Below are 15,834 nucleotides of genomic sequence, written 5' to 3' on the forward strand. Positions count from 1 at the left end.
CTCCAATCACTTTGTTATGGATCTGGAAAGCAAATGTATTCCAAGAATAAAGTTCTTTACATGGCTATTACTAAATGACAGATTGAACACTAGAAACATGTTGAGGAGAAGAAAGAATTTTTTAGAAGATTACAGTTGTGTCATGTGTGGTTGCAATGTGGAGGAAACTCTAGAACATCTGTTCTTTGATTGTCCATGTGCTGCTACCCGCAGGTTCATCCTTGGCATTGTTTGGAATGATGAAGCTCAGGTGCAACATAAGATCTCACTAGCCAAAAACAGTTTTCATTACCCTTTCTTCATGGAAGTCTTCATGATGCCAGCCTAAAAGGTCCTTGTTTGGTTTTGGTAATTGAGTGACAACCTAGATGGATTAACATGTGTTTATGTGAGAATACACAGGAGATTAGTCCACAGGTACTTGAGTGATCGACAAAACTCTTGTCTGATTAGCAAAGCTCTTGTGTGGTCGGCAAAGCTCTTGTGTGATCGGCAAGGCACTAGAGTGATCGGCAAGACACTAGAGTGATCGGCATGTGGTTAGCCAAGCCGAGGTGTGATCGGCAGAGATATTGGAGTGGTCGGCTATGATGGTCATGGTGATGGAGGTGACCAAAAGAGATGATCAAGTACTCCAACTTGGAAAGAAGAAACGGGGATAGATTCCCAATACCCGCAAGGAAAGAAGAAGTCGGATTCCTACTAGGATTCCCCTGTAATCCTACTAGGACTTATACCATGTACTCCTGTTAGGACTCCTTGTAACCGACTAGTAGTTCTGCCCCCTGAAGTATATAAAGGAGGGCATGAGTACCTAGATCGGCATACCTTAACTCAGAATCACCAAGAGGTTCGACACCACACAACACCCAAGTGCAAGGCACAATATACAACACCCCAAACAGGACATAGGGTATTACGCTACTCTGGCGGTCCGAACCTATATAAATCCGTGTCTTGTGTCCTCGCTTTTACTTTCGAGTTTCAGGTCCGGCGATCCCCCATTGAAGAATCAACTACCTTAGGTACTTCCTCGGTAGGTTGCCGGTATAAAACACCGACATCTGGCGCGCTAGGTAGAGACGATCGTCGAGATCATAGGGCGAGCTTGAAGGATCTCATCATCAATATCAAGCTAATCGGCGTGATGATATCTCCACATCAATCAAGGCTAAGCTGGTGGACTCCATGTCTCCGAATCCCACCTCCGCATGTCAACTTCCAGGTGCTCGATTCCGAGACAAATTCATACCTGGCGGGGATAGCAAGCAACCAAACATTCTGCAACCTAACCGAAGCCAATCTGTTATTTGTCAATTTCCGCTATTCATCGTCGGGCAATCGACGCTTGCTGCTGCCTCGACCACGAGGCAGATTCGATGGCTTCACGGCCATTCCGCGAGTGGAGGCGCTGCTCTATTTTGAGGCGGGGTCGATCCGTGTCGCTGCTCTGTTCCGAGGCACCGACGGAAATTTATCTACAAAAGCTGTTGCCCTGCTACTGCTGTGGTGCATCTGGCGGAGGGACAAAATTCATTGTTGCTGTGCGTGGATTGAGGACGTGCAAAATCATCTGCTGCGCTCTCCGCGAACGTTTATTCTTGCTGCACGTCGATTGAGGTGGAGTACAGGCTCCACTCGTGCTCCCAACTTTGAGCAGTTTTGCTATGCCCACTAGAGAACTACCAGGAAGCTTCAAGATCTTCGTTCAATGTACATGCACTATTTGTTTAAAGTTGGCCCGGGACTAAAGGTTCACCAACCGAGACTAAAGCTCGGTCACTGGTGGGGGGCTCACCAACCGGGATCTTTTATCCCGGTTGCAAAGGCTAGTGGGAAAAAAAGACCCTGAGAGGCCTTTTATCCCGGTTTGAAACACCAACCGGGATAAAAGGGTCGAGAGCCTTTTATCCCGGTTTGTAATACCAACTGGGATAAAAGGGGGTCATTTATCCTGGTTGGTGTTTCAAAACGAGATAAAAAGGTCCCAAACAAGGTGACTGAAAGAGGACTAAATCTCTCCAACCTTTTTATCCCGGTTTGTAATACCAACCAGGATAAAATGAGGTCTTTTATCCTGGTTGGTGTTTCCAACCAGGATAAAAGGGTCCCCCACGAGTTAATACAAAAGGATAGCATCCCCTATATAGTTAGATGTGGTGTGTAGGTGGGATGGCAAGGAAGCTACGCGCGAGGCTAGAGGTTGTGGGTTCGAATCCCACGCAGCGCGCACGCGCATATTTCGCGTGAAAAATCGCATGACTTATGACTTGCAGCGTGCGCGTGTGTGGGGCCTCCTGGGAGCATGGGATTTCTTTTTTTTTTTGCGGCGCCTGGCGTGGTGAGCATGGGTTGAGTGACCCGGGATAAATGGACCCCCCTTTTGTCCCGATTAGTTTATCCCGGATAGATTTTCGGAAGATTTGCACCCTACCAACCGGGACTAAAGGCCAATTCTCTACTAGTGACGAATGACTTCTCTGACTACGACCTGGGGCTCGCTGATGACTTCTCCCACTACGTTGTGATGCTCATCGACGACTACTTCGATGGTGCTCACCGACTCACCGACGACTACTTTGACTACTCTTCTCGACTACAAAACTAGTCGAGGACAGCCTATATCGACAAGGTTGACCTGCCATCTCGCCGACGACTACTTCGACTACTCATCTCGACTGCAAAACTAGTCGAGGATGGACTACATCGATTCCTTGTCTCGACTAGAAAATTAGTCGGGGCAAACTTTGCACCGTCAACAACTAGTCGGAATCAACTCCAACTAGTCAGCTTCATCAACAACCGTTGTGGTTTCATCGACGGCCGCCATGACTTCATCGACAATCATCCACGACTCAAGCTAAGTCACTTTTCTAATTATTCTCCAGCTTGCTTTCCGCTTGTGCACAACATGCGCTCTACTTGACGGAGAGCAGCAAACTCTTGCGCACAAAACGCGTTCTACTCACCGGAGGGCAGCAAACTCTTGCGCATGACACGCACTCTACTCGCTGGAGGGCAACAAACTCTTACGCGCAATCGCGCTCTCTTTTTGTCGTGATGACGACTACTCATATTTATCTTCTCTTAAGGTCACTACTCTTCTCGAGTAGAACACGCCTTAACTTGTCAAAGCCTCAGGTACACTTGTCACGCCTAAATGCCCGTACGCGTATACGAGACAAAGATCTCACACATGTAGTGGATGCGGCTAAATAGGGACTGAGATCCTAAACATAACAGGCTAACTACTCGGGCAGAATATGACCAAAACAAGAGCTTGACACAAAGCATTCATATTGATCACTGAATGAATTTCAGTAGTTTCAATATTTTACAAATATGCTATATAATGTATGCATCTTTTCTTTTAGGCCAAGCTTCGGCGATGACGCTCCAAGACGCTAAGCGTACCTCCAAAGGCACATAATAGTTCCCAAACTCTGGGGCTAAGCGCCAATCAGTACTCGGACCTACTTCCAGTGGCTCCGCTAGTTCCCAGGCTCGGGGCTAAGCACCAATTACTACTCGGAATATCTCTAAAGGTTCAAGTAGATTCCAAGCTCGGGGGCTGGACGTCAATAAGTACTCGACGTGGTTCCTCCGGCTTACCTGACGCATAAGCTTGGGGGCTGGTCGTCTCAAGACTACTTGGATGATGACTTGCGTGAAGATTCAAGATCCTTGAGTTGATTATTCAATCAACCTAAGGCTCGGGGGCTGATAAGCTATACCCAACAATTGATTTTGACCCTCAGCCTGATTCTATGATTCAACCTAAGGCTCAGGGGCTACTTCATATGGAGTGCGACTTTCACCGCCCTCCATATATGAAAACTACAATATCAAGATGATCAAGGCTTTGAGCACAACATAGCCTCACGGCAGCTTTGAGAAACTTTGAAGATTCAGCCAGATAAAGTACTCGAAGAGCACTAAGACTACTCGGTGACTATCTTAAGACTACTTGAAGACTGCTGCATTCGACTATGAAACGCTCGGGGCTTGATGGGGATAGATCCCTAGTACTTGCAAGGAAGGAAGAAGTCGGACTCCTACTAGGATTCCCCTATAATCCTACTAGGACTCGTACCATGTACTCCTACTAGGACTCCTCCTTGTAACCGACTAGTAGTCCTACCCCCTGGAGTATATAAAGGAGGGCAGGAGTACCTAGATCGGCAGACCTCAACTCAGAACCACCAAGAGGTTTGACATCACACAACACCTAAGCGCAGGGCGCAATATATACAACACCCCAAATAGGACATAGGGTATTATGCTACTCTACCAGTCCGAACCTGTATAAATCCGTATCTTGTGTCCTCACTTTTACCTTCGAGTTCCAGGTCTGGCGATCCCCCACCGACAAATTGACTACCTTGGGTATTCCCTCAGTAGGTTACCAGTATAAAACACCGACAGAAAGAGAAAACAAAAAGGAGCTCATTGCATATGAGACATGACATGGAGTCATGTGACTAGGTGGAGAAGATCAAGATGAGGCTTGGCTTGATGGACCGGTTGCAAGTGTAAAGGGCAAGTCAGAGGCTTTGAAGTGTTGGACCGTGTGGTGGGAGGCTTGAGCGAAGACTTGGCGCCGATGGACTGAAGCAACAGTGAAGAACAAGTGAGGTCAAGATCGATGAACCAATAAGGTCACATGATGATATGAAGAGGATCATATCATTTATGATAGTGTTGGTGCATGTGTTGCATCAACATTGCAGGAGATGAAATGGAATGCACAAGGCAAAGGTATAAGCTACTTGTTGCCCCACATTCTTACCGGTGGTGGCAGATTCGTGATGCTGTAAGCTACTTGTTGCCCCACATTATTCAGCTTGGTGTTCCTCGCAAAGAGTTCTGATAGGTGGGCATAAGCATCATCCCTTTCTATTGTCTCGGGAGCTTCCCAAACGGGATCATCCTCTCCCTCTCTTTGCTCGGCTAGATTTGGCGTAAGATGAAATTGATAGCTACACCAACTCCATCAAGATTATGACGCATCAGACTCAGAATCTGCAGAAGCTCATCGACCTGGGTCATCTCCGAGCCGATTGGTCTTGCGACCAGTTTGGGCTTGGAACTGCTAAGTGGTCTATGTCGGTCGACAGGCTCGGTTCAAAATTGCGGATGTAGAACCACCTAGCATTCCACCCCTTCAAGGACGTGTTGAGGGGCACTGGTATGTATTCCCTCACCATGCCATCCCTCAGCTGAACATACACACCGCCAACCACTTTAGGGGACCCAGATCCAAGGAAGGGTCTGAGGAAGAAGAGACAACGGAAGAGGTTGAAGTGCGAAGCGATTCCAATAAACGCTTCTCATAGATTGATGAAGAGAGAGATATGAAGAATGCTGTTGGGATGGAGATGGCAGAGGTTAGTACCATAGTAGCCAAGGAGTTTGAATGGATGTGCAGGAATCCAAAACCCACGAATGAAATAAGACTCGAATACAACAAGTTCATTGGTATCGGGGGTTGGGAATGGTTCACCTACAGCGGGGTGCCTGTCGGTGTTTTAGACCGGCAACCCGCCTAGGGGGTACCCTAGGTGGTCTTATATGTGGTAAGGGTCGTCGAGAATCAAGGAATCAATGGTGACACAGGGAGTGCGATTTAGACAGGTTCGGGCCGCTAGATCTCGTAATACCCTACGTCCTGTGTGTTGGTTTGTATTTGATGAACTGTAGTTGTCCTCGTGTGTTGAGGTGTTGAGGTATGACCTATTTGAGGGGGGTCCCTGCCTGGCCTTATATACACGGGAGGGCAGGGTTACAAGTCAGAGTCCTAGTCGGGTACTATTACAGAGTTCTATTCGGCAATGGCCCGAGTAGTTTTCCATAAACATACCTAACTAGTCCAAGTAGGATACGCCCATCCTTGTTCTGATCTTGTCCGAGTACGTCCCTTGGTGGGCCATCCAAGGCCTACTCGTGGACCTGGGGTGTATGCCCGACAAGCCCCCGAGTACTTTGTAGTCGTGCGCTACAGTCTTGGGCACTGCGGGCACTATCCAAGTAGCTAGTCGTAGAGGTTGCAGACTGAAGTGCTCGAGTACTGTCGCGTGGCTGGAAGGTACTCTTTGCTCCTTCGAGTTGTTTCTGTCCCGAGTAATTTTGTATGGTAGTGCGATGTCAATCGCACTCCATATGGAGTAGCCCCCAAGCCTTAGCTTGAGTCGAAGAGTCAGGCTTAGGGTCAAACCAGCTTTTGTCCATTTTACCCTTAGAGATCTTGGAAAAAAGAAAAAACTGACCAACTGTTGTGATACGAGGTAGGCTACACTAGCGCAAATCAAAATTTCTACCGCGTAAAAATAGGAAAAATTGCCGTATAAGGATCACGGGATTACCACTCGACGCACTACTGGTGCGGAAGATGTAGATTTGCGTCGATGCAGCGAAGTCGATCAACGTAGTCGTACGTAGTCGATCAACGTAGTCATACGTAGTTGATCACGTCAACGTCCAGCAGCTCCTCAACAGCTCGTCCACGTGCAGCAAGATCGCCCTCGTGCCGCGGCTCGTCATCGGATCGTCGTGGCTCGTCGGCGGCTCGTCCAAGTGCTGCAGGCGCAACACCTCCAAGGTATCCACACGTGCAGGGAGGAAGTGTCGCAAGCCGGATTGCTAGATCCGTGAGTTGCAAAAGGCGAGGGCGTGGGAGGCACGACAGATGTGTTTCGCCAAAAAGGTGTAAACCCTAGAGCGCCCCCACCCCTCTATTTATAGAGGTTCCTAATGGGCCTCTGGGTCCGAGGCCCATTAGTACTTCTAAACCTAATCCAACTCGGATCACATCCGAATTGGGCTTGCAGCCCCTTAAGTGTGTGACCCTATGGGTACGGATACGTATAGACATGGCCCGAGTACTCCTACTCGGCCCAATAGTCGGTAGCGGCCTCTAATAAGACGTGCCGACTCCTATACGCACATGAAGATCATATCAGACGAACCATCACAACATTATATACATGCTATTCCCTTTGCCTCACGATATTTGGTCTAGCTTCAAGCCGACCGCCCTTTCTCGATCATGTGATTCGGAATCCCTTTGTAGGTTAACTCTTAACCGTACGTAGTATGGCCATGCGTTTTCGGATCCGATCACTTGAGGGGCCCAAAGATATCACTCTCAATCAGAGAGGGGCAAATCCCATCTTGATTGACCATGTCTCAAAGCATGCTTCTTGACAAACCCGAAATCTACCTTTATAACTACCCTGTTACGGCGTAGCGTTTGATAGCCCCTAAGTAAGTCGATCCACATCTTGAGTACATGCGACAATCTCAGGTCTAAGGACAAAGCGTATATGTTGTGTAAAGAGAGAACTACTTCTCGTGTTGGGTCAGTCCTAGCACATGTCTCCACATGTGCCCACATTATTAGTTCAACATCTTCATGTCCATGACTTGGGAAACATAGTCATCAACTAATACATGTGCTAGTCTAATATTCATGTGTGTCCTCACATGATCTCCGTCTAGGGACAACTTTGGAATAACCATACAAGTAAAAGAGTTTCACACACAATTCACATAATTGCAAATCAATTCAAGTAGCCTTTAATGGATATTCAAGGAACACAATATAAATCATGGATACAAATGGAATATCATCATCTCTTTGATTGCCTCTAGGGCTACCTCCAACAGTCTCCCACTTGCACTAGAGTCAATCTAGAAGGTACCTAATACCCATAGCTCTTACATGCGCATCATGCTTAGCTTGCGGGAGTGGTTTTGTCAACGGATCAGAAATGTTCAAATCCGTGTGTATTTTGCATATCTTCATCTCTCCCCGGTTAACGAAGTCTCGAATGAGATGAAATCGCCGCATTACGTGTTTGTTCTTCTGGTGGTTCCTTGGCTCCTTTGCTTGCACAATCACCCCATTGTTATCACAGTAGAGATTCAATGGGCTAGACGCATTCGGGAACACACCAAGCTCAATGAGGAAATTCCTTATCCAAACACCCGCCTTCGCGGCTTCTGAAGCCGCGATGTACTCGGCTTCTGTCGTAGAATCGACCACCGTCTCCTGCTTGGAACTCTTCCAGCTAACAGCACCACTATTTAGCGTGAACACAAATCCTGATTGTGACTTTGAATCGTCTCTGTCAGTTTAGAAACTAGCATCGGTGTAACCTGTTACAACGAGCTCCTCCTCACCTCCATAAACGAGGAACATATTTTTAGTCCTTCTCAAGTACTTATGAATGTTTTTCACTGCTATCCAGTGACTCTCACCTGGATCAGACTAGTGTCTGCTTATCATACTTAGCGCATATGAAACATCTGGGTGAGTACTTATCATTGCATACATGATAGATCCAATAGCCGAGGCATATGGCACTCTACTCATGCGATCCCGCTCATCAACAGTCGAAGGACACTGAGTCTTGCTGAGATGTATGCCATGTGACATAGGCAAGAACCCTTTCTTTGCCTCTTCCATGCTGAACCGCTTCAACACTTTGTCAATGTAAGTATCTTGGCTTAATCCTATAAGCCTTCTCGATCTATCTCTATAGATCTTAATGCCCAGAATATATGCCGCTTCCCCTAAGTCCTTCATCGAAAAACTATTTTTCAGTGAAGTCTTTACGGACTCAAGCATAGGAATGTTATTTCCAATCAGTAATATGTCATCCACATATAAGATTAGAAATACTACAGAGCTCCCACTAACCTTCTTGTAAACACAAGACTCTTCTTCATTTTTGGTGAAGTCAAACCCTTTGACCACTTCATCAAAACGAATGTTCCAACTCCTAGATGCTTGCTTCAATCCATAAATGGATCTCTGAAGCTTGCATACCTTTCCAGCATTTTCCGGATCGACAAAACCCTCAGGCTGTATCATATACACGTCCTCAGCTAGGTTTCCATTTAGGAAAGCTGTCTTGACATCCATCTGCCATATCTCATATTCGAAATATGCAGCTATAGCTAGAATAATCCGAATGGACTTAAGCATCACTACGGGCAAGAAAGTCTCGTCGTAGTCAACTCCTTGAACTTGTCGAAAACCATTTGCGACAAGTCATGCTTTATAGATGTGAACATTTCCATCCATGTCCTTTTTCTTCTTATAGATCCACTTGCACTCTATGGCTTTAACACCATCAGGCGGGTCAACCAAGTTCCAAACTTGATTGTCTCCCATGAACTCTATTTCGGATTGCATGGCACTCTACCATTTTTCGGAGTCTGGGTCCATCATTGCTTCTGCATATGTCGCAGGCTCATCATTGTCCAACAATAATATTTCCCGCATTTCGCGGAGCCTTGCCGACCTTCGTGGTTGTGGCGGTGCTTCTCTTGCCATGGGTATCTCAACTTGTTCTGCTATGTTAGCATCACTCATTGATTCTTGCCCGATGGGCTCATCTTGAACCTCTTCAAGATGCACTGTCTTTCCACTCTTTTCTCCTTTGAGAAACTCTTTCTCTAGGAAAACCCCATTCCGAGCGACAAACACTTTGCCCTCTGACCGGTTGTAGAAATAATATCCCAAAGTTTCCTTTGGATATCCCACGAAAATGCACTTATCCGACTTGGGTGTGATCTTGTCTGACTGAAGTCGCTTGACAAACACTTCACATCCCCAAATCTTTAGAAAAGACAAATTGGGAACCTTTCCAGTCCACATCAAATATGGTGTCTTAACTACGGATTTAGATGGTACCCTATTAAGTGTGAAAGCTGCTGTTTCTAGAGCGTATCCCCAAAATGACAACGGTAGGTCCGACTGGCTCATCATTGATCGAACCATGTCTAACAAAGTTTGATTACGTCGCTCGGATACACCATTTCTCTGAGGTGTTCCAGGCGGCGTAAGTTGTGGAACAATTCCACAACTCTTTAGATGATTGCTAAACTCGTGGCTCAAATACTCGCCTCCACGATCAGATCGTATGGCCTTAATTTTCTTGCCACGCTAATTTTCAACTTCATTCCGAAATTCCTTGAACTTTTCAAAGGTTTCAGACTTGTGCCTCATCAAGTAGACATAGCCATATCTACTAAAATCATCAGTGAAAGTTATGAAGTATTGGAATCCTCCTCTAGCCGTTGTGCTCATTGATCCGCATACATCACTATATATGAGTTCCAACAAGTCTGCTGCTCTCTCAGGAAATCCTGTGAAAGGTGTCTTGGTCATCTTGCCTAGCAAGCAAGCCTCATATGTCTCATAAGATTCAAAATCAAACAAAGTTAGAAGTCCATCAGAATGGAGCTTCTTCATGCGCTTTTCACTTATATGACCCAAACGATAATGCCACAAGTAGGTAGGACTCAAATCATTAGGCCGAGACCTTTTAGCACTTACGTTACAGACAGGTGAACCATCAAGATTTAAAACAAATAATCCATTCACAATGAGTTCAAAAAGCCACAAACATATCATTCTTAGAGATCACACAACCATTGTTTTCACTCGCAAATGAATAACCATCCTTGATCAAGCATGAAGGAGACAAAATGTTTCGACTTAAACTAGGAACGAAATAACAATTATTCAACTTCATAATAAATCCTGACGGGAGGTGGAGTTGCATCGTCCCGACGGTCAACGCAGCAACTCTTGCATTATTGCCCACGTGGAAATCAACTTCTCATCTTTCCACGCTTCTACTTCTTATTATTCCCTGCATCGAATTGCAAATATGAGCAACCGATCCGGTATAAAATACCCAAGAATTAATAATTGTATCAGCGAGAAAAATGTTGTCTATAACATTAACAACAAGCGTACCTGAGGTAGAAGTACTCTTACTTCCGTCATTCTTCAACGAAGCTAGGTACTTCTTGCAGTTTCTCTTCCAGTGACCAGGTTCGTGACAATAAAAACACTCTTTATCTGGAGTAGGTCCAGCTTTAGCCTGGGGCGCTGGGTTTGGCTTGGACACTCCAGCCTTACCCTTCTTCTTCCAAGAATTGCCCTTCTTCTTGAAGGTAGGCTTGTTCTGTACAACCATCACATGGCTGGTACTAGCGCTTTTCTTAATGTCTACCTCTGCTGCCTTGAGCATACCACACAGTTCATTCAGACCCTTCTCCGTTCCATGCATATGGTAGTTCGAGATGAAGTTCCCATAGCTAGGCGGAAGAGATGAAAAAATTAAGTCAGTGGCCAACTCTTTGCCCATTGGGAAGCCCAACTTCTCCAATTGTTGAGTGTAACCAACCATCTTGATTACATGTGGTCCTACTGCTGCGCCTTCTGCTAGCTTGCACTCTAGAAAGGCTTTGGACACATTGAACCTTTCAGTCCTAGCCTGTGTTTGGAACATGTCCTTGAGCGCCACGATCATATCGTGGACCTCATGATTTGTTTCGAATTGTATCTGCAGCTCGAGTTCCATGCAAGCAAGCATAAGGCAGCTTACCTCAAGATTAGCATCAAATGTCTTCTTGTAAGCAGCCTTAATGGCAGCAGATGCATCATCAGCAGGTACTGGTGGTAGTGGGGTGTCTAGAACATCTTCCTTTTTATCGGCCCTGAGAACAATTCTCAGGTTACGGATCCAATCCGAGTAGTTTGTTCCATTCAACTTGTCCTTCTCAAGGACCAAACGCAAAGCAAACGGTGTGGTGTTGCTAGGTGCCATTTAATCTACAACAAAAGTAATGCAAAATACACTAAGACAAACGTATCCATGATAGAGCAAATCACATTAAACTATTTCAACAGAATCTACTCCCACTAAAATCAATATCCCTCTATTGATACTTAGTGATTTAGGATCCACAACTAACAAGTCTACTAGTGAGCTTTAGCATCACCGTTAGCAAACAAGGTAGATCGGTAAGAAACTTTTGCTAATCATATCACATATGACTCCTGTTGTTGGGGGACATCTCCATGTCTCGGCGCCCAACCTTTATGCCCCAAGGTCCTTAACCATTAAGTTAACCTTGTCAAGCAAACCAACTCTTATGCGTGTAAGTGTCCGACACAAACCTGTCTAATCAAGGAAAACTAGTGGCACCCTAATTTCATAGACCCACCACTAATTGTACAAGATATGGGACGGTGCAAGTTTTAGTTGGGAGGGCATACTAACTTAAACTTTGTGAGGGATCGTTCTACTTCTAACATCACAGCATGCAGAAAGTAAAACATAAACAGAATAGCATTCACACAGTTGTGACATAGTATGGCCCGTTTTTCATATGGTGATCTCCATCTCCATAGAACCTGTTCACCATGGTGATCTCCATCTCCATGTTCCATGTGAGCCATCCTCCTGGTGATGAGTCCTCCAAGAACTAGAACATGCTATTACGCCTAATAGCTAGTAAAGAAGCTAGTAATTAAGATTACATAGTTGCTTGGATCATCACAGATTGGTACACAGACCATTAAATACATTAAGGTGACAACATATATGGCTCCTGCCGTGTTGCCGTACGCGCAACACGCAGGTCACGAATGAGTTACACACATGCATCACATACACAAAGGGCCATACTAATCACAAGATACATACGTCCTGCAAAACAGAGTTAGACGTTCTAACTTCGGAGGCCCGAAACTCCATCTTCCAAGCCGAATTTGGGAAATCTAATTTTCATATAAAATTTGCCCCGATTGGAGATCGTACCGAAAAGTTACGGCTGATTTACCGAAGCATACGCACACAGCAAAATCCCGACCCCGGCAATACATCCCATCTACATTGCATATCTCATGCGCCTGGCATATGAACCTGGATTTTGATTCGACCAATCACATTAATCTTCGTTCACCGCAACTGGAATTACGTGTATCACTTAACTCCGATGGCGGAAATCCGATCGGTAGGAGTAGGTCGTTACACTACCATTGCAGCAAGAACACGAAACCAGGACATAGATCAAATTGAAAACTCGCATATCTCCATATGCACACATCCCGAATCCAGAACTAAACAGCTACGGCTTCGATACCACTGTTGTGATACGAGGTAGGCTACACTAGCGCAAATCAAAATTTCTACCGCGTAAAAACAGGAAAAACTGCCGTATAAGGATCACGTGATTACCACTCGACGCACTACTGGTGCGGAAGATGTAGATTTGCGTCGATGCAACGAAGTCGATCAATGTAGTCGTACGTAGTTGAACAACGTAGTCATACATAGTCAATCACGTCAACGTCCAGCAGCTCCTCAGCAGCTCGTCCACGTGCAGCAAGATCGCCCTCGTGCCGCGGCTCGTCGTCGGCTCATCGTGGCTCGTCGGTGGCTCGTCATGGCTCGGCGGCGGCTCGTCCAAGTGCTACAGGTGCAACACCTCCAAGGTATCCACACATGCAGGGAGGAAGCGTTGCAAGCCGGATTGCTAGATTCGTGAGTTGCAACAGGCGAGGGCGTGGCAGGCGCGGGAGATGTGTTTCGCCAAAAAGGTGTAAACCCTAGGGCACCCCCACCCCTCTATTACTAGAGGTTCCTAACGGGCCTCTAGGTCCGAGGCCCATTAGTACTTCTAAACCTAATCACATCCGAATTGGGCTTCCAGCCCCTTAAGTGTGTGACCCTATGGGTTCGGATACGTATAGACATGGCCTGAGTACTCCTACTCGGCCCAATAGTCGGTAGTGGCCTCTAGCAAGACGTGCCGACTCCTATATGCACACGAAGATCATATCAGACGAACCATCACAACATTATATACATGCTATTCCCTTTGCCTCACGATATTTTGTCTAGCTTCAAGCGGACCGCTCTTTCTCGATCATGTGATTCGGAATCCCTTTGTAGGTTAACTCTTAACCGTACGTAGCATGGCCATGCATTTTCGGATCCGATCACTCGAGGGGCCCAGAGATATCACTCTCAATCAGAGAGGGGCAAATCCCATCTTGATTGACCATGTCTCAAAGCATGCTTCTTGACAAACCCGAAAGCTACCTTTATAACTACCCTGTTACGGTGTAGCGTTTGATAGCCCCTAAGTAAGTCGATCCACATCTTGAGTACATGCGACAATCTCAGGTCTAAGGACAAAGCATATATGTTGTGTAAAGAGAGAACTACTACTCGTGTTGGGTCAGTCCTAGCACATGTCTCCACATGTGCCCACATTATTAGTTCAACATCTCCATATCCATGAGTTGTGAAACATAGTCATCAACTAATACATGTGCTAGTCTAATATTCATGTGTGTCCTCACATGAACTCCGTCTAGGGACAACTTTGGAATAACCATACAAGTAAAAGAGTTTCACACACAATTCACATAATTGCAAATCAATTCAAGTAGCCTTTAATGGATATTCAAGGAACATAATATAAATCATGGATACAAATGGAATATCATCATCTCTATGATTGCCTCGAGGGCATACCTCCAACACCAATGGGTACGGTACCCGCAACCCCCGAGCACTTGGGCGATCTCTGTCATTGAAGTGGTCAGCAGCCCGTTCAAAGGAGTAGCCGTTGAGTGTTAAATTTGCAATTAATCTGTCCGTTGCGCAACTGACGCATGAAAACCGGAGGTGACGGAGATAAAACTGGAGGGCCCCCTTTCGGTTAGGTTTACCCTCTGCAATAATTAGATCTGTTTTTCTTCCTCCCCTGTGCCTTTGCTCCACACTTGCGCTGCCGCAGTTGCCAAGTACCACCGCCGCCATTGCTCCCCTTTGAGAGAGATCCGAGAGTGAGTGCCTTTTGCTGAGGTTGAAATTGGTGGATGCACACCAAGAAGATGGGCAAGAAACCCGAGAAGATCCAGGGCAAGGCTCCGGAGGCGGGCAAGGTGAAGTCCAAGAAGGGGAAAGAACTGGTGCTGCCGGCGCCGAAGGTGGGGCCGACGAATCAGACTGCGCCGCCGCCGCCTGGAGTGACGTGGCAGCATTCGGTGATGAAGGAGGAGGCCGTGCAGGCACTAGTCGATGCTAAGCTTCTTCAGCCGAAGGAAATACTCGAGTGGTGCCCAGCTTTTCCAAATGCCTGGCAATTTGAGGAACATCCAGGCAAGACAGTGATGCTTGCGCATTTTGTGGAAAGGGGGTTGGCAGTGCCCACCTCCGACTTCTTCAGAGGTATTCTCGAGTACTATAAGCTTCAACTCGTGCATTTGAACCCCAATGGTGTACTACATATGTCAATTTTTGTACACCTCTGCGAAGTGTATTTGGGAGTTCCTCCGAGCCTCGAGTTGTTTAGGAAGTTGTTCCGTTGTAAGCCTCAGCCGAGTGCCCAAAGGACGGAAGTCTTCGGAGGCGCCGGGTTCCAACTCAGGAACTCGGGCGCATACATTGAGTACAACTTGACTGATTCCCATGGTGAGTGGAAGAAGAGGTGGTTCTACATCGGGAACCATGAACCTCGCCTGCCTGTGGTGACTGGTCACGCGCCCAAACACGCGGAAAATTGGGTGAGTGAACCCGAAGACACTCCCGAGCTGGATCATCTGATGCAGCAGATTACCGAGTTGAAGGCACTCAGTCTGATTGGAATCAATGTGGCGGCCAGTTTCCTGAAGAGAAGGGTCCAGTTACTTCAAAAACGTGCTCACTCGGGAAGTGAGTACACAGGTCTTAAAGATCCATCGCGTATGTCCGATGAGGATATATCCGATGATGATGTAGAGGCGTTGCTAGCCAAGTTTTTCAGGAACTACCAGGGAGTACCAGTAATCCCTGCGGCTCTGCGTCAGTATGACGCCTGGTATGAGCCAGAAGTGGTATGTCTTTTGCACCTGACTTGTTCTCTTTTGAATTATGTGATATTTGTTTGTTAATGCTGACTTGTTGTTTGTAGTCTCGAGTTCTTGCCAGCTACTTGGCGCAGTCGGAAGAAGAGTCAGAAGCTGTTGCTGAGGAGTTG

Source organism: Setaria viridis, chromosome 8, assembly GCF_005286985.2.
Source record: "Setaria viridis chromosome 8, Setaria_viridis_v4.0, whole genome shotgun sequence".
Classification (NCBI taxonomy): Eukaryota; Viridiplantae; Streptophyta; class Magnoliopsida; order Poales; family Poaceae; genus Setaria; species Setaria viridis.